General features: G+C 37.6%; 2 long non-coding RNA genes across 2 annotated transcripts in view; one reads left to right on the top strand and one right to left on the bottom strand.

Annotated features, from left to right (window-relative positions):
- Positions 1-6,303, bottom strand: part of LOC140518212 (uncharacterized) — a 71,189-nt gene extending 64,886 nt beyond the window's left edge. The window contains exon 1 of the long non-coding RNA XR_011971860.1: positions 6,127-6,303. This is a non-coding gene — a long non-coding RNA (uncharacterized lncRNA). The remainder of the gene's footprint in view (positions 1-6,126) is intronic.
- The window catches only part of LOC140518213 (uncharacterized), a 48,248-nt gene that overhangs the window by 8,888 nt on the left and 11,532 nt on the right, over positions 1-27,828 (top strand). The window lies entirely within an intron of this gene.

The following is a 27,828-nucleotide window of genomic DNA, read 5'->3' as shown; positions in this document are numbered from 1 at the left end:
CTCCACTAGTACACTGTTGGTGGGGTTCTGAATTGGCCCAGTCATTCTGCAAAGCAATTTGGAACTATGTCTAAAAAGTTTTCAAACTGGGCACATACATTGACCCAGTGATACCACTACTAGACCCATACCCTGCAAAAATCTAAGATTAAGGAAAATAATCGCTAGATACAAATATATTTATGGCAGCTTTTTCATGGTAGCCCAAAATTGGAAACAAAGGAGTTGCTCCCCTAGTGGGGAATAGCTAAACAGATTGGTAGTACATGGAATAAAATGCAATATTGTGCCATAAAAAATTATGACATGGACAATTTCAGGGGAAAATGGGAAGATCTTTATGAACTGGTGCAGAATAAAGTGAACAGCAAGCAGTATACAATTTATACAATAACAACATTATAGAGAAAAATGTCTTTGAAAGACTTTAGAACAAATCAATGTGATGATGCACCACAAGACCAGAAGAATAAAAATCAACTATGCAACTCATCTCCTTATAGAGAGGCAATGAACTTAACATGTAGAGACAGATATTTTTGGATATGGCTAATATAGGAATTTGCTTTGTCAGACCATGTAGCTATATTTGAGGTTTTTGTTTTTTATTTGCTTTTTTGGGAGGAAGATAGTGGGAGAAACCAATTTCATTTTAAAAAATACTTGCTACTTGAAAATGTTTAAAAAATTAAAACAAAAAACAGAAAACTCACTTAGCCCACTATACCTCATCTAGCTCAATTTTCTAATTTTAAAGATGAGAAAATTGAAACCAGAAGTTAAATGTTTTACCCAAGGTCTCACATAGGTAGTAAGTGACAAAACCAGAATTTGAATCCAGGTTCTGACTCCAGGCCTAGGCAATTTCTATTGTATAGAATGCTTCATTAAAGGGGTGGTACCTGAGCTGAATCTTGATAGAAAAAGGTGATTTTTGAAAGGCAAAATTGAAGAGGGTATGCATTTTGGGCATGGGAGGCAGTCCATGCAATTCAGGAAGAGGGAAAACGGATGGAATTTGGGGAACAGCCTGTACACAAGTAAGCCTGGAACATAGAGTTTCTGATGACTGGAAAGGTAATTTGGAGTCAGATTGTGGAATGACTTAAAATGCCAGACTAAGGAATTTGTCTTATCCTATAGTCCATACAGAGCCAGAGAACAGTAGAATGATGGCGTCAAAACTACGCATTAGAAAGATTGTTTTGGCAGTGTTGAGAAAGATAGATTGAATAGGAGACCAAGAGCCAGAACACCAGCTTGGAAGCTGTTATAATAGTCCGAAGGAGAGAGGGAGAGAGATGTTGGCTATGAATACAGCACGTTGGATAGAAAACACTAGACTCCAAAGCAGTGAACTTGGGTTTGAATCATTCACTTAAACTCTCAGATCCTCAATTTCCTTATCAGCAAAGTGGGGAAGATAATACTTGTACTATCAAGCTTAAAGGACTATGAGGAACATATTTTATAAACTACTAAGCATTGTATAAATAAGAGCTATTGAACAGGATGGGATCAAGGTCACACATGGAAGTCCTAGCTTGCCAAGGAGAAATCTCAAACTGGATGTCCAGGAGTCACCTTAAACTCAATATGTCCAAAACAGAACTCATTATTTTCTCTCCCCATCTTCCTCCCTTCCCTATTACTGTAGAGGACAACACCATTCTCCCAATCCTTCAGGTTTACAATCTGGGAATCATCCTGGATTCCTCACTATCTGTCACTTCCCATGTTCAGTTTGTTGCCAGGGCCAGCTGATTTCACCTTTGCAGTACCTTTCTTTCCTCTGACACTGCTACCACTCTAGTATAGCATCTGATCACCTCACATCTGGATTATTACAGTAGCTTACTGTTGGGTCTGCCTGCCTCAAGTCTCTCCCCACTCTAATCCTCCCTTCATTCAGCTACTAAAGTGTTTTTCCTAAAGTGTAAGTCCAGTCATGTCACTCCCTTCTGCCTCTACCCCTACTCCCTAGCCTCTAATCCCCCCAAACCCCAATAAATTCCAGTGGCTTCCTGTTGCCTCTAGAATCAAAGATAAAATGCTCCTTTTGGCATTCAAGGTCCTTTATAATGTAGACCCTTTCTACCTTTCCAATCTTCTTATACTTTATACCCCAACATATATTCCTTGATCCAGTAACACTGGCTTTCTAATTGTTCCATAAACAGGACATTCTTTTCTCCATTCTAGGAGTTTTCTCTGACTGTCCCCCATGCTGGACTGCCCTCCCTTCTCCATTCCAACTGCTGACCTCCTTGTCTTCCTTTAAGTCCCAATTGAAATCCCACCTTCTACAGGAAACCTTCCTCAACCCCTCTTAATTCCATTATCTTTGCTCAATTAATTATTTCCAATTTATCTTGTATATGGCTTATTTTGTTTTTATCTGCCCATTGCCTTCCCCATTAGATCATAAACTTCTTGAGGATAGGGACTATCTATCTTTTGCCTCTTTTAGCACTGTGACTGACATGTTGTAGGTGCTTATTAAATGTTAATCCACTAGTGACCTCATCAGTTCTCTGTGCAGATGACTCACACAATTATCTATTCAGCCCTCCTCTTTCTGCAGAGCTTTATTCTCCACATTACCAAATGACTGTTAGACATTTCAAACTGGATATCTGAGACACACCTCAAACTCAACATGACTAAAACAGACCTTATCATCTTTCCCCCAAAACCTACCTCCAAACTTCCATGTTTCTTTTGAAATTGCCACCATTCTTCTAGTCTCATGGCTCACAATGTAATCCTTGACTCCTCACTTTCCAACACCCCTCATATAAAATCAGTTGCCAAATCTTACCATTTATATCTCCAACATGTCTTGCACCAGATTCCTTCTCTCTGCTTACATTGTCAACACCTTAGTACAGGCCTTCGTAATCTCTTGCCTAGACTATTGTAATAACCTCTTAATTATCTCATTGCTTTAAGCCTTTCCCCACTCCTTCCCCTATATCCTGCAAACATGATTTTACTTAATCAAAGACCAAACCATGTCACTACCTCCACTTAAAAAGCACCAATGGCTTCTAGCGTAAAATATAAACTCTTCTGTTTAACTTTTAAAGTCCTCCACACCCTAGCCTCCAACTAACTTTTTTTAAAATTCAATTTTATTTTTAGTTCCATTTTCAGTACTCTCCCTTTTTTCCACCCATTGAGAAGTCAAGAATTATAATGCCTATTATGCATATAAAGTCATGTAACACATTTCTTCACTAGTCATGTTTAAAAAGAAAAAGAGAGAAAGACAAAAAAAATATGATTCAGTCTGCACTCCAAGTCTATTAGTTCTCTCTATAAAGATATGCAACCTTTTCATCATGAGTCCTTTAGAATTGTGGTGGATCATTGTATTGATCAGAGTGACTAAGTCTTTCACAACAGGTTATCTTAACAATATTGCTGTTAATATGTGCATTGTTCTTCTGGTTCTGCTTACTTTACTTTGCATCAACTCATATAAGTCTTCCCAGGTTTTCTTAAAACCATCTCCATTCAGCATTTTCCATAGAACTTTCATACTCCATCACATTTATATGCCACAATTTGTTCAGCCGTTCCTCAGTTGATGAGCTTTCCTTCAGTTTCCAATTCTTTGCCATCAAAAAAAGAGCTACTATATAGTACATATAGATCCTTTTCCTTTTTCTTTGATCTCTTTGGTATAGTATACCTAGTACTGATATTCCTAGGTCAAAGGATATGACAGTTTTATAGCTTTTGGGGTATAGGTCCAAAATATTCTGCACAATGATTGGAGTAGTTCACAGCTCAACCAACAGTGCATTAGTGTATCTATTTGCCCACCTCACCTCTGCCATTTGTCATTTTTCTTTTCTGTCATCTTGACCAATCCAGTAAATATGAAGTAAGACCTCAGAACCCCAGCTAACTTTCTAGCCTCCCTGTATATTCTTCCCTTATTCTCTCTCTCCAGTCTAACCAAATAGGTCTTCTCTCTTTTCCCCACATATCATAGTGTACCTCCCATTTCTTTGAACTGGTCAACCCTCATTCCTGGAATGCACTTCCTCCTTATCTGGACCTCCCAGAATTCCTTTCTTTCTTAAAGAAGTCTTTCTTCAAGACTCAGCTCAAGTACCACCCTTTCCACAAGTTTTCCTGTTCTCCATAAATGACTAGTGACCTTCCTCTCTAACTACCTTGTATTTTTTAATCTGGTATTACTTCTGTATATATTTATATGCATACATGTTGTCTCCCCAATATAATATAAGCTCTTCAAGAGTAGGAATTGTTTCATTCTTTGTATTTGTACCCCTACTGCCTAGCACATAGTAGATACTTAAAAAATTGATTGATTGATTGATGCAGATGAAGGATTAAAGAAAGAAGTTTTGGAACTACCACTGTAGGGAGTGTGATGAGCAATCAGAGATTAGTATAAAAGATTACTGGGTAGTTGTGAGTGAGGTTAGATAACATGAATTTGTAGTGGACACCGTCTATACCTGTTCATGACTTCCTCCAGAAGTATTCATTGACTCAGGGGAGTAGGAGAGGAAAAGTCAAATGGAACAATAACCCAGGGCTGAAAATCAGTAGTGCATAAATAATAGGAGAAGACAAGAGAGCAAGGGATTCAAGGATGTAGGATAATGGCTTCTTGAACTGCTTAACGATTGGGTGAATAAACATTGTGTTGGAAGAAAAGTGAGATCAGTTCAGGGATTATGGACTGGGGCTAACAAGAGGAAGATTGATATGGTGGCGATTAATAACAAGTTCAGAAAGAGTAAGGAAGTGGGAGAGGTGGAAGGACAGGAGATAACAATCACAGAGGGGAATTTCAGAGTTCAATACCTTAGAGATGGAATAGTTTAAACGATGATGAAGCTCAAGGTGTGACCACATCCAGTTAGATGAGGTAGAATAGAAATATAGGCCAGAGGAATTTAAGAAATTGATTAACTGGAATGATAGGAATTTAGACAAATTATCAACATGAATAAAACATTTCCCAAGGATAAGGGCATGGTTTGAGTGAAGAAGATGGCAACTATAAGCTAGGGGCTGAATTCACTGAGGATGTAGGGTGAGTGACCTGGAGGTTGGTAAATGACAGCAACAAGAATTTAGAAAGAATTATACAATAAGTCAAAGTAGAAGAACAAGGAGTAATTCCTGATCCTGTGTATGTCTACAGGAACGGAGTAAGAGGAGTGAATAGAATTAAGAAGGATGGTTTTCTCCTAGCTTAAAGATATAGATTTCACTGAAACCTGGAAAAGATAGAAGTGATAGAAGAAGAAAAAGATCAGGATAATTAGGGTCTCATTGAGAAAAGAACAGAGATCATAGAAGAGGAATTCTTAATTAGGGAGTCTATGAATTTTTTAAAATATTTTGATAACTGTATTTCAATATTGTTGGCTTTCTTTGTAATTCTATTTATTATGCAGTTAAAAATATCCTTTAAAAAGGTTGATATGTTTCACCATATTGTCAAAGGGATCCATGACAGACAAAAAAAGATTAAGAACCCCTGTCCTAGAGTGGGTAGAGAAAGTTATAGTCCAGGTGCTCTAGCCTGGGATCCATAGACCCCTAGGGGAGGGAAGGGTCATGGATATATTTCATGGAGATTGTGAATTTGGATGGGAAAAAATTACATCTTTATTTCAATATAATTTATTTCCTTGGTAATTTTATATGTTTTATTTATACACTTAAAAACAACATTCTGAGAAGGGGTCCGTAGTTTTTACCAGACTGAAAAAGAGTTAAGAACCTCTGTTATAGACGAATAAATTAAGGCAATCCTAAGGTTCTAATTAGAATAGGGCTACTCCAAGACCATCTCCCAAGGGAGAGCTTGTGCACTTGACTAGGGTAGCAAGAGGGAAGGAAGAGAGGGAAACTAGGCTTAGGACACCTGCACAGTCCTGGCTGCAGGCAATTATCCTTTCCATAGTGTTCTTGCATTAGTCTGTGCCACTCCCAGAAGTCCCAGGTTTAACTTCCAAGGGTCTGGTGTTTTATGGTCCATGGGGTTGGACACAACGGAACAATAACACAGGACAAAAATTCATACCTTTTGCATATACCTTCACATATACCTATTTATACATACATACATACCTTCATACCCTTACATAAATTCCAAACTAGGGAAAGATGAATTGATCAAGTTTAACTTGTAGGCAGCTTTGCAGAATGGTGAAAGAGCTAGTTAGGAGTCAGCAAGACCTGAGTTCAATTGTTGCCTCTGGTATATACTGGTTGTGTGACCCTGGGCAAGTGACTTAATCTCTCAGTGCCTTAGACAACTCTCTAAGAATATATATTGCAAAGCAGGTACCAATCTGCATTGGTAGAGGGAGTTTCCTTACAGGAAATTCCCTTCACCTGGTACAGAGAATCACAGGTTCTATCAAAAACACAGTAGATGCCAAGTGCCATTAAGGAAACAATTTTTTTCTTATTTCAATTTATGTTAAAATATCGCCTTATTCAGGAAAAAGAAAGGAAGTGGGAGGAAGTGGTTATTCTTCAAAATGGATCCTTATTGTAAAGTCCAACCTTCTTTCCATAATATAATGGACCTGCCTGACAAGGAAAGGACACATCTTCCCATAATTCCTCTGACCCAAGGCACAGGCATCAATTAAAGGAGAGCAGAAGTTCACTTTGCCATGAGGCACGGGGCCCTGAAGCAGGTGCTGATTAGATGAAAGCTGAGATTGTTGTGAATCTGTAGGAGCTAGGGGCACTGAGACAGGAGAGAAACATTTAAGGTAATAACAGTGATGAGCAGATATGACGGCAGGTGAGGCCAGTAGAATCAGCCCTGGGAGGACACAGAGCTGGCGTGTGGCATCTGGATCATGGGGACCAAGACTGTGAGAGAATGAGGCTTTGAAATGGGACATAGATGCTGTGTTCAGCAAAGTTCTCCAACTCTACCTACAAAGCTGAGACTTTCCCTATTGGTACTATAAGTTAGCATTTGTGGAAATGGGAAATTACCCTCTCCAGGGACTGCAAAAAGGAAAAAAAGCCATTTCCTTGCTAACTATGGCTTAGAGGTAACTCACATTGTTGTTCTTTACATGTTATAATAAATACGCTTTATGTTCCAATGTTTATTTGTAAATGGTTTATTACAGGTTAGCCTAGGTGATAATCCTGGGTGAGGACCAGAAGTAAGTCTATTCCTAGGTTTAAGAATGTTCGTAAGTTTATCTCAGTGGTCAAAACATGAGCTATGTCAAAGTTATTAAAGAGTATCAATGAGCATTTATTAAACACTTATTATATGCCAAGCAAGCCTGCTAAGCACAAGAGATAAAAAGAAAAAGCAAAAACAGTCCTTGCCCTCAAGGAGCTTATATGTTTTTAAATTAATGAATTTATTTTTAGTTTCCAGCATTCACTTTTATAATATTTTGTGTTCTAAATTTTGCCCATTCCCCAAGATGGCATGCAGTCTGATATAGGCTCTACATGTGCAATCATACTATACATATTTTCACATTAGTAATATTGTGAAAGAAGAATCAGAACAAAATGGAAAAACCACAAGAAAAAACAAAAACAAAAAAAGAGGATATGATATGTTTTGATCTGCATTCAGACTCCCTCATTCTTTCTCTGGATGTGGATGGTATTTTCCATTATGAGTCTTTCAAAATTGTCTTAGATCATCGCATTACTGAGAAGAGCTAAGTCTATCAAAGTTGGTCGTTGAGTAATATTGCTGTTACTGTGTACAATATTCTCCTGGTTCTGCTTACTTTGCTCAGCGTCAGTTCGTGCAAGTCTTTACAGGATTTTCTGAAATTCACCTGCTCATTATTTCTCATGGTACAATAGTATTTCATTACATTCATATACCACAATTGGCTCAGTTTTTGTCCAACTGATGGGCATTCCCTCAGTTTCCAATTCTTTGCCACCACAAAAAGAACTGTTATAAAAATTTTGGTACATGTGAGTTTTTTCCCTTTCTTAATGATCTCTTTGGAATACAGACATAGAAGTGGTATTGCTGGATCAAAGTCTATGCACATTTTATAGTCCTTTGCGCATAGTTCCAAATTGTTCTCCAAAATGGTTGGAGCAGTTCACAACTCCATCAGTTATGCATTAGTGTTCCAATTTTCCCACATCTTCTCCAACATTTATCATTTTCCTGTTTTGACATTAGCCAGTTTGATAGGTGTGATATGGTACCTCAAAAATGTTTAATTTGCATTTCTTTAATCAATGGTGCCATCAATATATGACTAGAAATAACTTCAAATTCTTCATCTGAAAACTCGCTATTATATTCTTTGATCATTTCTCAATTGAGGAATGACTTGTATTCTTATAAATTTGATTCAGTTTTCTATGTAATTTAGAAATGAGGCCTTTATCAGAGACACTGGCTGTAAAAATTATTTCCCAGCTTTCTGTTTCCCTTCTAATCTTGGTGACAATGACTTTGTTTGTGCAAAACCTTTTTAATTTAATGTAATCAAAATTATCCACTTTTCTTTCATAATGTTTTCTATCTCTTGTTGGGTCATAAATTTTTTCATTCTTCATAGATCTGGCAGGTAAACTATTCTTTGCTCTCCTAATTTGCTTATAGTATCACCCTTTATATGTACCCTTTTTGATCTCATTGTATGGTGTACGATGCTGGTCTGTGCCTAGTTTCTTACCATGCTATTTTCCAGCTTTTCCAGTAGTTTCTGTCAACTAGCGAGTTTTTATCCCAGAAGTTGGAGTCTTTGGGTTTATCAAACAGTAGATTACTATAGTCATTGACTACTGTGTCTTATATAACTAACCTATTCCACTGATCTACTACTCTATTTCTTAGCTAGTACCAAGTAGTTTTGATGATTGCTGCTTGATAATATGGTTTTAGATCTGGTATGGCTAGGTCACCTTCTCTTGCCTTTATTTTAATTAATCCTCTTGATATTCTGGACCTTCAGTTCTTCTAAATGAATTTTGATATTTTTTTTCCTAACTCTATAAAATAAATTTTCACTAGTTTGATTGGTATGGTACTGAATAAGTAAATTAATTTAGGTAGAATTGTCATTTTTATTATATTAGCCTGGTCTACCTATGAACAACTTATATTTTAGCAGTTATTTAGATCTGATTTTTACTTGTATGAAAAGTGTTTTGTAATTATGTTCATATAGTTCCTGGGTTTCTTTTGGCAGGTAGACTCCCAAATATTTTATATTGTCTACAGTTATTTTAAATGGAATTTCTCTATCTCCTGCTGCTGGGCTTTGTTAGTAATGTGTAGAAATGCCAGTGATTTATGTGGATTTATTTTATATCCTGAAACTTTGCTAAAGTTGTTCATCATTTCAAGTAGTTTTTTAGTTGATTCTCTAGGATTTTCTAAGTATGTCATCATATCATCTACAAAGGGCGATAGCTTTGTTTCTTCATTGCCTATTCTAATTCCTTCAATTTCTTTTTCTTCTTGTATTGCTAAAGTTAACATTTCTAGTACAATACTGAAACATAGTGGTGATAATAAGCACCCTTGTTTCACCCCTGATCTTACCAAGAATGCTTCTAGTTTAACCCCATTACATATAATGTTTACTGAACAACACAGTATGGATCAATTCTATGCTGCCTGTGCTAATTTTGGCCTAGTAATTAATGCCAAGAAAATACAGGTGCTCCATCAGTCACCACCACATCATCCATACAACAAATGGAGAAGTTTCGAATGCTGTAGATAAGTTCACTTACCTTAGTAGTGTACTTTCCAGGGATGTACACATTGACAATGAGGTTGATGCCCACATTGCCAGAGCTAGCTCAGTGTTTGGGAGGCTCTGAAAAAGTTTGAGAGAGAAGAGGTATTAGACTGACTACTAAACTGAAGCTTTACAGAGCCATTGTGCTGACCTCATTGTTATATGCTTGTGAAACATGGACAGTCTACCAGTGCCATGCCCCAAAACTGAATCGCTTCCACTTGAACTGTCTTAGGAAGATTCTGAGGATCACCTGGCAGGATAAGGTACTAGACACTGAAGTCCTTGCTTGAGCTGAACTGCCAAATATTCAAACTGTGCTTCAGAGAGAGCAACTCCAATGGACTGGCCATGTTGTTCAAATGCAAAATATGCACTTGCCAAAAAGACTATTTTATGGAGAACTCTCATGGCAGGCAATCACATGGTGACCAGAAGAAATGATACAAGGACACTCTCAAGGTCTCTCTCAAGAACTTTCAATTTGACTGTGTGACATGGGAGACACTGGCATAGGACTGCTCAGCATGGTGTGCCCACATCAGAAAGGGTGCTGTGTGCTCTTTGAGCAAAGCAGAATTGAGAGAGCACAAAGTAAATGCAGGATGTGCAAATTTGGAATATCCACCCCAGATATTCACATGGACTATCTATGCCCAACCAGTGGTAGAGCATTCTGAGCTCTTATTGGTCTGATCAGCCACAGTCGGACATACTGAAATTTCACTTTATTATCGTGATGTCATTTTGATCCTCTTTGAAGATGAAGGACAACAACCAACAAACCGACTTATCCTTTTAAGGAAAACTCCATTTATTCCTATATTCTTTAATAGGAATGGGTGCTGTATTTTGTCAAAAGCTTTTTCTGCATCTGTTGAGATAATCATATGATTCTGTACATTTTGTTATTGATATAGTCAATTAGGCTAATAGCTTTCCCAATATAGAATCAGCCCTGCGTTCCTGGCATAAATCCCACCCAGTCATAGTGTATTAAGAGAGCTTACATTTTAACAAGGGAGACAGAATGTACATTAATGGGTACATACAAAATACAAAGAGTAGATGGAAAGTAGCCTTAGAGGAGCTCAGGGCAACAGGAAAGACTGAGGTCAGGTGGGAGAGAGGCAATGCTTCTTCCTCCACCTGAATCTCAGGAGTTACATGTTTCACAGTGAAAGAGAAGAGCAGAAGAGAAGTGAGTCAATCCCTTTTTACACATCCACTGAACTGTCAGGTCTTCCAACTCAACAACCAGTTAGCAAACACTTCATCATCTAATGTGACTCTTGAGTTATACGTGTCTAGAAACTAGCCTCAAAACTCCCATGCAGTGACCAGAATAAGGAAAGGCAGCTTTAAGCATTCCTGATAGGATGACCTTGTTTTCCATATATGAGTGTTTTAGGAGGTGCCTCTTTCTGATTTGGACTTTTTTAAAATAAAAAGTAAAAGAAACAAAGACAGTTGTGAAATAAACACTGAGAAAGATTCCCAAAGAGAAAAGATACTCAGAGTAAAGATGGCCAGTGTCCTGTTTCTCAACTAATTTTCATACAACCGATTTAAAGATTTTAATGATTATAACTACAGAACATAAAGCTGTTAGGATAACTATGGGACAATTGTACATTGCCCAGCCAGGACTTGGCTGAAAGAAATGTGGATTTTTGTTTCTCATCATGCAAAAGAAACGAGTCATTTCACACAAGAAACCCTACTTTAGAGTAGATGGGTTGCTCAAGAACTCCAAGGGGATCAGACCATTCATCAAATATGTATCTGAGAAGAATCCACAAAACTAGGACTAAGAAAAACCTCTGATTGGGTCTGGGAACAGTCGTCAGAGACTGCACTGTCACTTGCTTCTTTGAAGAGTGAGGTAGACAAAGGCTTTGCGTTGCCATCTGCTGCTTGGAAGAGTGGACTGGAGGAAGACAGCCTTTTGCCTTTGCTTTTTCCTGTGTATCTACTGCCCTAGAAAGTAAAAACTCCTCATAATCCACCCAAAGAAGCAGTCCTAGAAAAGTTTTGCATATCCAAGACTTGGGGTTTCTATTTTTGCTGGAAAGGTTTAACATTGCTTTGATAACCCAAAAGAACAGCCCTCAGAAGAGTGACTCAAAAGTAGTAGCCAGCAGACAGGCAACCCTGATTACCAATTAATTGTTGTACGTATTACTGAAGGGTTTAAAGCACATTAACATGAACTTGTGCAGTGTTATGTGTTGCTCCAGACACATATACTTCTTACTCATGTGTTTCCTTGTTATGTTTTGTAAGTTTATGCTACCTCTCTCCCATGGATACCACATGCATTAGTGAGAGCTGTTTCTGATCTGTGGATAGAATGTTATGTTATATTTTGCCTTCTGCTTAGTAAATATTTCTGATTAAAAGTTAATGAATAGCTTAGCTCTTCTCAGCAATATAATAATCCAAGACAATTACAATGGACTCATGATAGAAAATGCTATCTACATCCAGATAAAGAACTGATGGACTCTGAATGCAGATCAAGGCATTCTATTTTCACTTATTTTTGTGTGTGTTTTTTTCCTCCTGGTCTGTTTCTTCTTTCACAAATGTGACTATTACAGAAATATGTTTTATATGATTGTACATGTATAACCTATATCATCACATTGTTCACCATTTTTGGAAGGGGGAGGGGAGGGAGAAAAATTTGGAATGCAAAATCTTATAAAAATGAATGCTAAAAATTGTCTTTATACATAATTGAAAGAAAATAAAATACTATTTAAAAAAGGAATTAATGGAGTCCAGCTGTTTCAGATTTGAGTGGGGAAAGGCTTAAAACAGGGAGACCAAATAGGTGATTATTATAATAATCCAAGTAGGAAGTGATAAGAACCTGAACTGGTGTTGTGACTATGTGAGTAAAGAGGAAAGAATGTACATAAGAGATACTGTAGAGATAAAATAATAAGATCTGGCAACTGATTGGATATTGGGGTGGGTGAGGAGTCAAGGATGACACTGAGGTTATGAATCTGGATAAGTGGAAGGATAATGGCATCCTCAGCAGAAAGAGTTTGGAAGATGAATGGGTTTGGAAGAAAAGATAATGAGGTCTGTTTTTTGATATGTTGAATTTGAGATGTGTCCAGGACACCCAGCTCAATATGTCTAATAGGCAGTTGGTAACATAGACCTGTAGCTCAGGAGAGAGATTATAACTAATATCTCTTCCTTATCATGAGGTTAGGGACATGGCTCCCCTGTCACCTGGAAAATTTGTGTAAAATATTTTGGCTCTCCATACCAAAGAAGAAATCTAAATTGTTTTTTTTCTTTTATAGGAAGGTTATAGTACCTTACTGTAAATTTTGGATTGATATTTTATAATACTATACATATATTTTATGCATTTCTGTGTTTCTAAACTTTGTGTTGTCTGCTGGCCTTTGCATGTCATCTGCAACTTCCACAAAATTACTCCCAAATTCCCATTTAACTTCTTATGGTGAACTGTGATGGATTGAAACCGTGATGGGGAAAGTCATGATATGGAAAGAATAACTACATAGACTGAGAGTAATTGACACAGAAATGATCATTGAATCTATGGAGGCTTATAAGGACACAAATAGAGAAAGCATGGAGAGCGAAGAGAAAAAAGACCCAGGACAGAGCATCATGGTAGAACCACAGTTAGTTTCTGTGATGTAGATGATGAATCAGCAAAGGATACTGAAAAGATTTAGTCAGAGAGGTATAAGGTAAACCAAGAGAGAGCAGTGTCACTAAAATCCAGAGAGGAAGTCAGTATCTAGGAGGATATAATATGGTTGTTGTGTTCATCCTTCGTTTTTGAAGTAGACTATAACATCAGACAAATGATGGCATGACTTGCACTTGACTTTGTTTCGAGTGAGGGAGGGCTGTGCAGGTCACCACCCTCACTTCTCCTCCTGAGCCATCTGAATCCAGTGACCAGATATTCATCTGGATGACTGGAGATGGCCCAGCATGGAATGGGAGACCTTGGCCTTTTAGGCTAAGGCCTTTTCAGGTACTCAAAGTGAGGCAATGCCCATTCAGTGAATAAGCCTCTTTAGAAAATAGTCAGGGGGATGACCCCTTTAATAGAAAAGAAAAAATAAATACATGGATAACTCACACTGGGAGGGGCAGGAGCCTCAGGGTTTGTTTGTTGTTGTTGTTGTTGTTGTTTTTAAAAAAGAAACCGTTACTGTTGACATTCACTCTAAGCCAGGAGGGTCCAAAACAGCCATTGAATGGAGGTTGGTCAGGGACTCTTCCCTGTTCAAGGAGTATATCATTCAACTGAAAGAAAAATTGAGAAGATCCTACCCCCTATGTATAGCCTTAGTTTGGAATAACATGAGTAATAGAATACTTGGAGGATAGACTACAGCTATGAAAATAGACCAATAGACAACCACCCCCACACCAAGTAACTGAAAAGACTACACTTCATATAATGTAAGATTGTTGAGGGTGGGAACGCTTTCATTTGTCTTTGTATTCACAGCATCTAACATAGTACCTTTAATTTAATAGATGCTTCTTCAATAAACTAAGTATTTTGTCAGTCTATAGAGTATCTCTAGATAGAGGTATAATTAATAAAGGATAAATGGAACTTTGCCCTGGGGCATTGGCATTCAAGACACTGTGCCTCTATCGTTCCTTCCCATCATAAGCACTATCCCAGCACCTTAACTGGTGGTCCCCAGAAGCCTGGGACATATTGCTGTTGTGGGCTTCTCTGGGGGAGGAGTAACCTCTCCTGTTAAGCTTGTACCTGTTGTGAATTTGCCCCAAGTGGAGTTTTGACCAGATATGGCTCTAACTTCAAAGAATAAGAACTCATAGTGCAAAGTATTTTGTATACATTATTTTATTTGATCCTCACGAAAAAAGGCTGTTAGGTGCTATTATCATCTCAATTTTACAAATTAATAGACTGAGTCTCAGAAAAATTAAGTAACTTGTCCAAAGTCATGCACCTAGAAAATATATTAAATAGGATTCAAATCCAGGTCTGATTGGCTCCAAGTCCAGCACTCTACTCACCAAATTATCCCGTAAAGATGATGCAATTACCTATTGTCCTTAGGGACTCCACAGCAAATAGGAAGATTCATAGAATTGAGTCCAAAGAGAGGTCCATCTACCAGATCTAAATGAACACTTGGTTCCAGACTTTTGTCCAAATGGGAGTGATCTGGGTCAAAATCCAGTGAAGAAACCGATGTCTGGTACCCTGTTAGGCTCTGGAGAAATATGCCAAGATTGTTCCACCCTGAGAGAAATCTGAGTGAGAGGGAATCCAAAGGTCATTTAATTCATGCCAACAACTTTGGAGGGCCTCTGTTCCCTCCAACAGAATTTGATACCATTAATAATCTCCTCCCTTGACTTCAGAGAAGCCTGGAAGGACATATATAAACTGATGCTGAGTGAAATGAGCAGAACCAGGAGAACATTGTATACAGTAACAGCAACAGTATGTGAGGACTGTTTCTGGTAGTCCTAGCACTTCACAGCAATGCAAGGACCTAAAACATTCCCAAAGGACTATTGAGACAAAATGCCATTCACATCCAGAGAAAGAACTATGGAATCAGAACACAGAATGAAGCAGAATATTTTCTCTTGTATTATATTTTGTTTTAGTTTGTTTTTTCTCATGGTTTATCCCATTTGTTTTGATTCTTCTATGTAACATGACTAATGTGAAAATGTGATTAACAAGAATATATGTGTAGAACCCATATAAGATTGCATGCCATCTTGAGGAGGGAGGTGGGAGGGGGAGGGAGAAAATCTAAGACTTATGGAAATGATTGTAGAAAACTGAAAACAAATACATTTTTAAAAATAATTTCCTTCCTCATTTACCCTATCTTCCCTTCACAAACCCGTATCATTTCATCTGGGCTGTCCATAGCCCCAGAACTGGAACAATAGACCGATTGTCTAATGATAGCAGCTCACCCACACTAGACAAGGAGAATGAGGAAAAATCACAGTGGGTCACTCTTAGATGGAATGGAATAGATAAACATTGATTAAGAACTTACTGTGTGCCAAGCACTGTGCTAAACTCTGGAAATAGAAAAAGAAAACTTGGATTCTAATTAGGAGAGACAACACATATATGAAAGTTCAGCTTTAGTACAGATGGAAAGTTCATGTCATCCTTACAGTTCAATGACAGATGATAAAACCTGTTTGACTTTGGGGAGCAATAACAGAGCAGATGCTCTCCAGCCAATTATTGTTGGGAAGGGATAATGGGTTCAAAAATCAGAACAGAGTAGGGATCTGGGTTACCTCAGGCAAGAGTAAGAATGGGGAAGAGGGTTAGCATACAGATGGGAAAGGGTATCAGTCATGTGGTGAGAACTGGGAATTGAAGGTTGAGGTAGAGAAGGGGAAAGTCTCTAGCTCCCCACTAAGGCTACTCCTTCTAAGACCTTCAGGCCACCTGAGAGCAGAGTACAAACTGAGGTATGGCAACAATATTTGGATCATCCAGCCAACGATCAAGATGACATTTGTTGCTCCAAGGATGATTGGCAAAGATGTCGCTCATGTAGCCCCAAAATGTATGCTAGTACTAGGCCTTATGCTACCTTCTGGGCAGGACAACACCAGAATTATAGAAATGTATGAATGTAAGGCCCTTGTAATAGGGACTTAGGAGACCAGCACGCAAGAGTCAGTCCATCTAGTGATTGATTCTAGAGTCTTTATTTGGTAGGTTTTAAGTTACACAAGAGAAGGCTTAAGAGGACAGTCAATGGTGAGAGGACAAAATAAGGAAGATGGTAAAGTCAAAGACGATAATTGGCCCTCAAGCACAATGGCCTCCAGAATACAAGAAGTAGAAGGGAGTTCAATGATGTCTCTGTGAAGGAGATATCCTTCACAACTGTAGATATTTGGAGAGTTCTTGATCAAACAAGGGATAGAGGATCACATAAGATAAAATAAAATGGATAATTTTGATTACACAGTTTTGAAAAGTTTTTGTACAAACAAAACCAATGCATTTGAATTAAAAGAGAAACAGCAAGTTAAGAAAAAATCTTTGCAGAGTTTTTCTCAAGTAAAGGTCTTCTCTACATATGTTTGTGTATATGTATATGTGTATGTATAGTGTGTTGACAGTCATTCTCCAATAAATGAATTATTAAGCTAGTTAAATGGTCACAGAATATAAACAGGCAATTTTCAAAGGAAAAAATTCAAACTACCTAACTAGCCATATTAGAAAATGCTCCAAATAAATAATTAGAGAAATGAAAATTTATACAAATCTGAAATTCTACTTGCACACATCACATTGGCAAAAATAGGCATATGATAGTCATTGGAAGTGCAGTGGAAAGATGGAGACATCAGTGCATTACTGGTCAAGGTGTGAAATAGTCTAGCAATTCTGGAAAGTAATGTGGAACTCTGCCCAAATAGTCATTGAACTGTGGCTTTACTCAATGATACCATTATTAGGACAATATGCCAAAAAAAAAAAAATCAAAGAACGAGGAAGGGGATCTACATATACAAAAATATTTATAGATGTTCTATTTATTGTAGTAAAGAATTGGAAACAAAGTGAGTATTAATCACCTGGAGAATGCTTTAAAAATATGGTATATCACACTGTATGAAATGATGAAAAGGATGAATTCAGAGAAATTTAGGAGTATTTGCATGAAAGGAGAACAATTTATACAACTACAGCATTGTAGAAGAAAACAACTATGAATGACTTGAGAAGTCTGATCAATCACAATCCAGAAAACTGATGAGGAATTATGCTTCCTGTCCTTGGCATAAAGGTGATGGACTTAAGCTTCAGAAGAATGAGATATTCATTTTTGGACATGGCAAATGTATAGATTTGTTTTGCTTGATTATAGAGATTTGTTGCAAGAGAGAGCTTTAATTTGGGGGAGGGAGGGAATCAGAGAAAGGAATAAGTGAAAACGACACTAAGAAAGCACGGAGGAGGTGAAAGAAAAAGAAAAGAGCACCAACAAATCTTTTTGAAAAATACAAGCAGAGGGGGTAGTTAGGAGGTGCACTGGATAGAGCACTGACCCTGGAGACAGGGAGAATCTGAGTTCAAATTTTATCTCAGACACTTAACACTTATGAGCTGTGTGACCTTTGGCAAATCACTTAGCTCCCATTGCTTCACCAAAGAAAAAAATACAAGCAGAAGAAGGTTCAGAAGGAGACATAGACAAGCAGGTAAGTGTTGGAACTACCATGATGAACTGGCAAAATACTTTTTTTTTAAATTTGTAGGACAGATTAGTTTCATATGCATTTGTCTTTTTCTGTTCTTTGTATGGGAAAATGCCCATTTGCCAAGTTTATAATAAAAGGGAAATTGAAAATAAGTAAAATGATGACCCATAAACTGTCTTAGACTTGGTATTCTCAGCTTCAGCTCTCTAGAGGGTTAACTTTTCTTAATCAGTCTGACACCATGCCAACCCCCTTAACCTTAGGGCTGGGTCAATAGCTCCAAATCTAAGACAAGCATACAGATCCCTCACACACTGGAATCCAGGATGAGGGCAGATCACTGAAGCTCCATATTGGGGATGGGAGCCAACATTTTCTATCCTGGATAGGTGGATATTATGCTTGGATAGCCCCGCCATTAGAATAGTAACCATGACAAGGGGTTTTGGAAAGAAGAACAGGGTCTTGATCAAGGATATTTGATTGTTTTTCCATCTCTGATGACCACAAGCTGAGAGGCACAACCTAAGCCCCAAGTTTCATGGGATGAGGAAGTTTCTATCAAGGAAAGTTGAGGCATGGAAGAGTCCAGAAAAGGGAAGGAAGGGCAAAAAAAGAATACGGGTTATGTTTAGAGTAGAGAAAAATCTGTTGCAAAAATGAGTAAACCCAAAAACTGTAAAGTTTCTCTACTGCCATAGTATATAAGTTGTGCTAGGCTGAGAACCATAATACTTGGTGCTATGTAATATGTATCTGAATGTGACCTATATATTTGAAGTACTGTATGCAATTGTACTGTGTAATGTTCTACCCCAATGAACTTTTGTATTCCTGTGACTTTCATATCTGGGGTAATTTGAAGTTAAGTTTTGCTATGTATAATGTTATGGAGGAACCTAGGTGATGTAGCAAATAGAGTACTAAGCTTGAAATCAGGCTGTCCTAACAAGTTCTAATTTTGCCTTAGATACCTAGTAGGTGTAACCTTTCTAAGTCTCAGTTTCCTCATCTGTAAAATGAAGAGATTGGATTCAATGACTTCTAGAGGTTTACTAGCTCTAAATACATGGCTCTTGGGATCTTATAGTGGCTGCTATGTATGCATCCCATGCAATTTGCCAGGACTAAAATTTTTCGAAGTAGAAGGAACATATAGCGGGATTCTCCAATAAAGAAATGACTCATTTTCCCATAGTACCTTGGCGCTAAGGCACAGGAATTGATTGAAATAAAGCAGAGATTCTTTCCCATGATGTCACAGGGCCCAGACGTAGTCACTAATTGGAGAAGTGCAATAATTATTGTAAACAATAAGACACCACTTGCATAGGGATAGGAAAGAAACAGACAACATGGGAAGTAGGATATGAGATGGAATATAAACAGTGCTTTCCCAAAGTACTTCAACTCTACTCAAACTACTTAGATTTTTCCCTACATATATTGATATGTTCATTTATGAAAGAATGGGAACTTATCTCTCTAGGAATGGGAAAGAAGATGGTCCTATACTCTCTGTGTAGTTTTCAGTGGCAAGTTCCATTTCTGTTCTTTTAAATATTGTAACAGACATGATTTATTTTCAAATATTTGTTAAGAGTTGTTGGTTTCAGGTAAGCTTACTTGAATAGCTTTGGTGAAGAGCCAGAGACAAGTCAAAGTCAAATGTTCCCAGATTTATTTCAGTGGAGGTAAATCATGATCCATCTTAAGATTGGTTATTAGAGAGGTCTCCTCTACCTCTAAGTGAAAGCAGTTTAGTTGACAAGAGTAGACCCCACTTGGCACTCGATTTATGTTGGAATTCTAAGCCCTCCACAATTTGGTGTCAGTTCATTTTTCTAGCCTTATCCCATATTACTTTTATCTACATATTCCATATACTGACTGATCTGGACAATTCTTTGCCCCTTGAATATATCTCTCACTTTCCTGTCTCCCTGCCTTTCTTTGTGCTATTTCCTACTCCTGAGATGCCTTCCTTTTCCTTCTTTGCCTTTTTTATCCTTTAAAGTCAAACTCAAATGCTACATCCTCCATGAAACTTTCCCTCATTCTCTTGGCTGGTAACAACCTTTCCCTTTGGACAACAGTTCCAAATAGCTCTTTGTTCATCACTCTCTAATACTGTGGTTGTGTTTTCTTATGCCTTTTCTCTTAAGACTTCCTGGATTTCTAAGCCTAGGAATGAAAAGAAGGAGAAGGGAGGAACAAGAGCTTAATCAAACATCATATCTCCCCAAGAGCTCAAATTTCTGCACAGAGTAGTCGTTTAATAAATTGTTTGTTGAATTCATGAATAAAAGAATGCAAGAGGAAAATGTAAAATAATAATGTCGTAGATCCTATAGATCCTGTAAGTGAAGAATGGTTTTTACATTGTTATATACAAAATGTAAAAAACTGTTTTTTAGCTCATAGGGTGTATAGCACAGGTGGTGGGCTACGACTGGCCCATGGGCTGTAGTTTGCTGACCACTGTTGTAGGATAAGATTGATATACTTTCAATTGCTACCTACTGCAAGTGTAAAGGATTGCTCCTTTCAGGTGTAAATAGTTTTGCTAAGTGCAAGAAGCAAAATCAAGGACAATTATAAATGAAACACTGAAGAAAGCAGCCCTTCATGAAGCAAAAAAAGAGGCACTTACTGAGGCTAAAGAACCTAACTATCCCATGCCCCAGAATTTAATTTGCATTTAATTAAAACAAGGACTTTGAAGCTAATATCTGAGAAGTTCTAGTCCCTACTACTGCTTAGTGACTATGAAATAATGCATATTTCCATAATTATGGATTTCTATTTATCAATATGTGATAGAGGTTTGGTCATCTCATTAAAGAGACCCTGTTTTGGACCAGTATATTAATTGGTTTAAGAGCTGAATTGAATGTGGAACTCATAGAAGAGCTCAGAGCTGAGAGCTCATCTCAGAAGAGATATCTGGTCAAGTCAGGGAAGAGAATGCACCACCACGTGCTACACAGAAGACCTGATCGGTAAAAGAAAAGGTTTTCCATGGGCTGCTACCAAAGTCTGAGAACTAGAAACCCTTCAAAGTCTAATCAAGAGAACAGATCAGGAGAAGCCATGTAGGTTTAAGGTTTCTGGTTTTGATGAAAGAATATGACACTGTCTTCATAGCCCAGAAGAGGAGTAGTCTGAGCAGAGAATCCATGAGAGGAGTGTCTCTAAGAAGTGTGAGAGGGGAGAAACCCAATACAATAGTAGCCAGCAGAGAAGTGATGCTTCCAAACACCAACTGATTGTACTGATTGTTTCTGAGGGAGACAAAGGACATCAAGGACTCCAGAGTTGTGTGTAGCACATGTTCCCTATGAAAGTGCCTTTCTATTATGGTTTTATAAGTTTTTATTCAACTTCCATCCCCTTCACCCCTGACGTCATGTTATTCTTGCTTTGCCTTCTGTTTTAATAAATGTTTCTGATAATGAGTTCATGAACTTCAGCCAGATGACTTGTTAAATATGAAGCACACCACTAGGGGCTCAGGAGCTAAAGTGTACAATAGTAGTAGGACAGTCCCTCCATCAGAGGTTACTTCTAGGACTCTAAGGAAAAGGACTCTAACAGTGGTGAGTCTCTCTGGGAATCCCTAATTTGGCACAGTGAAGACTAGTTGTTAAGTGAACCAACTCTGAGAGAAGAAAATGGGCATCCAAATGCACAAGAAACCATCAGAGAATAGAGAACACAATTTAATTTGTTTGGTTTTTTTTCTAATTCAAAGGGAAGTAAGGAACTAAACGTTATGCTTACTGTGTACCAGGCACTGTGCTGCTATCTCAGTTGATCCTCACAACAACCATGCAAGATAGATGCTATTATTACCCCCATTCTACAGATGAAGAAACTGAAATAGACAGAACAGTGCCTGGCAGTTAGCCCGCAGTTAATAAATGTTGATTGAAAGAATGAAAGTTCAGTGACATGCCCAAGGTCACACAGCTAGTAGGTATCTGAGGCTGGATTTGAATTCAGTTCTATTCCGACTCCACATCTAGCTCTCTATCCATTGTGCCTCTTAGCTGCCTCTAAGTACAATACAAAATAGAACGTGATAAAAGCAAAGAAAAATTCCATGTGAGTGCTCCAAGAAACCTAAGAGGGAGTGATCAGTCACTTTTCTATTAGACTCAGTGGAAGACTCTGCTGAATCTTGAAGGGAAGAATTTTTAATTGAAGTTTTCAGATTTTGAATTTAATGAACACAAGCAAACACATGCACACACATGCACACACACGCTGAACATTTCTATTTTCAAAGAATAGAAAAATAACATTACAGGTGAAATCATGACTGCTATACACAGCTTTCTTTTTTAAAAGTATATAATAAATTCAAAATGTTACTTTCAAAACTATCCCATTTGTCATCATTTCTTTCTTTTTCCTTCTATGCATTTTTAAAAGTGCTTCAATGATCATCTTTCTTTTCTTTGGCAACTACATTCCTTGTAACAAATAAAGATAATCAGTTAAAACAAATTCACGCATTTGGCATGTCCAAAAATGTATTTCTCCTTCTATATCTTGAATCTATCACCCCTCTGCCAGGAGGGATGTCATCAACAATCCTTTGGAATTGTAACTGATTTCACTTCTTATTCCCACTGATTTGGCTTCGTAAGTCTTTCAAAGTTGTTTCCTTTACAATGTTGTAGTCATTGTATAAATTTTTTTTCACCTAATAGTATTTTCTTCCAATTACATGTAAAGAAAGTTTTCAACATTCATTTTTATAAAATTTTGAGTTGCAAATTTTTCTGCTGACCTTCTTTCCCTCTCCAAGATAGGAAGCAGTCTGATATAGGTTATACATGTATCATCATGTTAAATATATTTCCACATTAGTCATGTTGTGAAAGAAGAAGCAGAACAAAAGGGAAAAAAACATGAGAAAGGAAAAAAACCCAAAAAGTGAAAATAGTATACTTCAATCTGCATTCAGATTCCATTGTTTCTTTCTCTAGATGTAGATCACATTTTCCATCATGAGACTTTTGAATTGTCTTAGATAGTTTCATTGCTGAATAAAACTAAGTCTATCAAAGTTGATCATTGCACAATGTTGCCGCTACTTGCGTACAAAGTTCTGCTCACTTCACTCAGCATCAGTTTGTACAAGTCTTTCCAGGTTTTTCTGAGGTCTGCCTGCTCATCATTTCTCATAGCACAATAATATTCCATCACATTCATATACTACAATTTGTTTAGTCATTCCCCAATTGATGGGCAGCCCCTCAATTTCCAATTCTTGGCTACCACAAAAAGAGTTGCTATAAATATTTTTGTACATATGGATCTTTTTCCTTTTCTTATGATCTCTTTGGGATATAAATCTAGTAGTGGTATTCTTGGACCAAAGGGGTATGCACAATTTTGATAGTCCTTTGGGTACACCTAAACTGCTCCCCAGAATGGTTGGATCAGTTCACAACTCCACTAACAATACATTAGTGTTCCAATTTTCCCACCTCTCCAATGTTTATCATTTTTCTTTACTGTTATATTAGCTAATCTGATAGGTATGAGGTGGTACTTAGAGTTGTTTTAATTTTCATTTCTCTAATCGATACTGATTTAGTGCTTTTCTTTCATATAACTATAGACAGCTTTAATTTCTTCAACTGAGAACTGCCTGTTCATATCTTCTGACCATATTATCAATTGGGGAATGACTTGTATTCTTATAAATTTGACTCAGTTCTCTATATATTTGAGAAATGAATCCTTTATCAGAAACACTGGCTATAAAGATCGTATCCCAACTTTCTACTTCCCTTCTAATCTTGGTTGCATTGGCTTTTCTTTGTGCAAAAACTTTTTAATTTAATGTAATCAAAATTATCCATTTTGTATTTCATAATGTTCTTTATCTCTTGTTTGGTCATAAATTCTTCCCTTCTTCAAAGATATGATAGGTAAACTATTCCTTGCTCTTCTAATTTGCTTATGGTATCATTCTTTATGTCTAAATCATGTACCCATTTTGACTTTATCCTAGTATATGATGTGAGATGTTAGTCTATGCCTAGTTTCTGCCATACTATTTTCCAGTTTTCCCAGCAGTTTGTGTCAAATAGGGAGTTCTTAACTCAAAAGCTGGAGTCTTTGGGTTTATCAAATAGTAGATTACTGTAGTCATTGACTACTGTGTCTTGTGTACCTAACTTATTCCACTGATCCACTATTTCTTAGCCATTATCAATAGTTTCATGATTGCTACTTTATAATATAGTTTTAGATCTGGTATGGCTAGGGCACCTTCCTTTGCATTCTTTTTCATTAATTTCCTTGATATTTTGGATCTTTTGTTCTTCCCAATGAATTTTATTATTTTTTCTAGCTCTACAAAGTAATTTTTGGTATTTCATTGAATGACAATTTTTTTCCCCTGAAGTATTATACTCAGTTTTGCTGGGTAGGTGATTCTTGGTTTTAATCCTAGCTCTTTTGAACTTAGGAATATCATATTCCAAGTCCTGTGGTTCCTTAATGTAGAAGCTGCTAGATCTTGTGTTATCTTGATTGTATTTCCACAATACTCAAATTTTTTCTGGCTGCTTGCAATATTTTCTCCTTGACGTGGGAGTTCTGGAATTAGGCTACAATATTCCTAAAAGTTTTCCCTTTGGGATTTCTTTCAGGAGGTCACCAAAATAAGATTCTATAGTCTGATTATATTTCCAGTTTTTGCTCATTTCCCTGGCCATTTAGTTGACTTTTGAGCTCTTTATCAAAGTAGTTCTCTGCTTCCAGTGGTGGTGGTGGGGCGTATTGTCAGCTGCTTGATCCTCCCACAATCTGTGGATCTAGAGCTTCAGAAACAGTGGCTGCAGTTGCCACTGCCCCTGCTGCTGTGGCTGCCATGGGTTCCTCCACTCCTTCCCCTCTCTGAGACCTTGGTTCCGGGGCCAGACCACTCTACTCTCTTACACTGGTCCCACAGGTTTTTTTCACTGACCTTCCAATTTGTCCCCAGCGTTTTGGGGTCCTGAAGTCTGGAAACCACCACAAGCATGAGAGATTCAGTCTCCTCAAGGCCTGCTCAGGTCCCCTCTGTGCTAGCAGGGGCCATGCTGGACTGTGCTCTGCTCCCAACATGGCATGATAGACCCTTCCCCACCATTTTCCAGGCTGTCTTGGGCTGGATATTTGCTTCACTCCATCATTCTGTGGGTTCTACAGCTCCAGAATTTGTTTAGAGATATTTTTACAGGTATTTGACTGAACTTGGGGATAGAGCTCTAGAAAGTCCACGCTGTTACTCTCCCATTTGCTAGTTCTAATTTTTATGGAATTATTTTCCTTAGTTAGCTTTTGTACCTCCTTTTCCATTTGACCAGTTCTACTTTTTAAAGAGTCGTTTTCTTCAGTGGATATTTTTTTCATTTAGTCAGTTGCATATATGAAGTAACCGTTTTCTTTAATCAACTTTTGCCCTTCCTTTTCCAAGCTATTGACTTTCTCTTGTATAACTCTCTTTTCTTTTCCCAATTTTTCTTCTATCTCTCTTGTTTGATGTTTAAAATCCTTTGTCAGCTCTTCCAAGAAGGTTTGTTAGGTTTGAGACCAATTCATATTCCCTTTTGAGGCTTCACATATAGGCATTTTAACATTGTGATCCTCTTCTGATTTTGTGTTTTGATCTTCCCTTTCATCATAGTAGCTTTCTATGGTCAGGGCTCTTTCCTGGTTTTTGCTCATTTTAAAGTCTATTTTGTACCTTTTAAAGTTGAACTCTGCTCCTGGGGCATAAAAGGAACTGTCCCAAGCTTTTTGTGCTAGGAACCAGGGACCTGGTCCCTAGCTTTTTGCACTAGGGCCTTTTTGCACATGGGCAATTTGCCCATGTCACTGGGGTGACTCAGCCTAGTTACACCTGTTGTGCCAGGGTTCCAGGGCTGGAAATTTTTCTTCTGTGCTGGGGCTGGTAGTATCACAGCTGGCCTGCTGCACCAGGATAGAGGGGTCTCAGTTACTGATCTGTGGTATGGTTAAAAGATTCCTGTTGGCTTGCCTGGACACCATCTACACTGGGTTGCATTCCCCTTTTACCCAAGTAAGACAGACTTTTCTTGAATCCTTTTAAGTTATTGTAAGCGAGGAAATTGTTTCATTCCATCTTTTTGTAGGCTTTTTCAGTCCAGAATCTATATAGAGGCTTAATTTAATGTTGTTTCTGAGGGAAACTGGAAAGACCTCAGGCAATCTCTTGGCTTTTCTCCAGCATCTTGGCTCTACTCTCTCCTATATAAATTGTTCTTCTGGTTCTTCTCACTGCATTGTGCATCAGTTCATATAAGTATTTCCAAGTTCCTTGAAATCTACCTCTTTTCTCCTTTCTATTGATTCAATAATATTCCATCACATTCATGTCATAATTCATTTATCCACTCTTCAATTGATAGATGCCCCTTTAGTTTCCAGGCCCTTAACTATAACAAAAAAGAATACTACAAATATTTTTTATACATATGGGTCTTTTCTCTCTTTCTTTGATCTCTTTGGGCCTAGAAGTGATAACACTGAGTCAAAAAATATATACAATTTGGTGATATTTAGGATATAATTTGAAAGAACTTTCTAGAATGTCTACACTAATTACAGATCCATAATAGCACAACAGTATGCATTTTTTCCTCCATCTTCTCCAACAATTGTCATTTTCTTTTTCAATTATCCTTGCCAGTCTGTTAAATGTGAGATAGAGAAATGTAAATGAAAACTCTGAGATTCTAATTATTAGTAAGTGATTAGGAACATTTTTTCATAAGTCTATTGATCATTTGAATTTCTTCCTTCAGGAACTACTAGTTCATATCTTTTTTTTTTTTTATCATTTCTCTTTTAGAAAATGGCTGTCATTCATTTATGGGAATCAGTTTCTTATATTGCTCAGATATCAGACCTTTATTTGAGCAAACTGCTGCAAAAATTTTCCCCCCAGTTAGCTGTTCTCTTCCCTTAGAAGGAGAGCATTTCAGTTGTTGAGAAGAGAGTAGGAAAGTACAGAATAATACTGCATAAGAGCAAATAATTCTGCATGACTATAATATAGGATACATGGATGAGAATGGTGGGAGAGGAAGATGTAAAGATAAACTGAAACTGGACTGTGTAGAGACTTGAATGCTGAATCAATGGGTCCATATCTTATGGGCAAGCTATCAAAGTTTTTTGAGCACAGATTGATGTGTTCTGATCTATGTATTAGAAAGATCAGGCAGGTTTTCTGATAGTTTAGATCCTATATTAAAATGACCGTGATATCTGTAAGTCTCTTAATAGTTAACAAAAGGAGCCTTATTTAGCCATTGCATAAAAAGTACACTCAACAAAGATAGACCATTTATCTTGGGTGGATGTGGTCTCCTTTCTCTCCATTTGAAAATATCTGGTCAACTAAGTAGAGTGTGATGACTCATCAGGTCCTTAGAACATCATCCAAGTCTGAAGGGTCTTAATCCATGTAAGTTAGACATTTTTATGTCCTTAGGTGACCAGCAAGCCACGTCAAGAAGGCGCCAATGTACCAGCTAAGGCTTGAGCTTTAGCTCCCTGGGCCAATCAACTTCCTTATCTGTGGGGGAAGAACTAACACAATTGACATGGGAGGGGGAACAACCCATGATAGGCCTTGACTCTATGGGTTGAATGAGGAAGAGACTGGAGGCAGGGAAACTAGTTGGCTAAGTACTTTGTAAAGTGCTTTATTAAATATAGGTATAAACATAAGCAACTCTAAAAGTATTTCATTCCTCTTCCTTGA

Source organism: Notamacropus eugenii, chromosome 1 (assembly GCF_028372415.1).
Source record: "Notamacropus eugenii isolate mMacEug1 chromosome 1, mMacEug1.pri_v2, whole genome shotgun sequence".
Lineage (NCBI taxonomy): Eukaryota > Metazoa > Chordata > Mammalia > Diprotodontia > Macropodidae > Notamacropus > Notamacropus eugenii.
The sequence above is the reverse complement of the archived record's forward strand: the minus strand, read 5'-3'. Positions and strand labels throughout refer to the sequence as shown.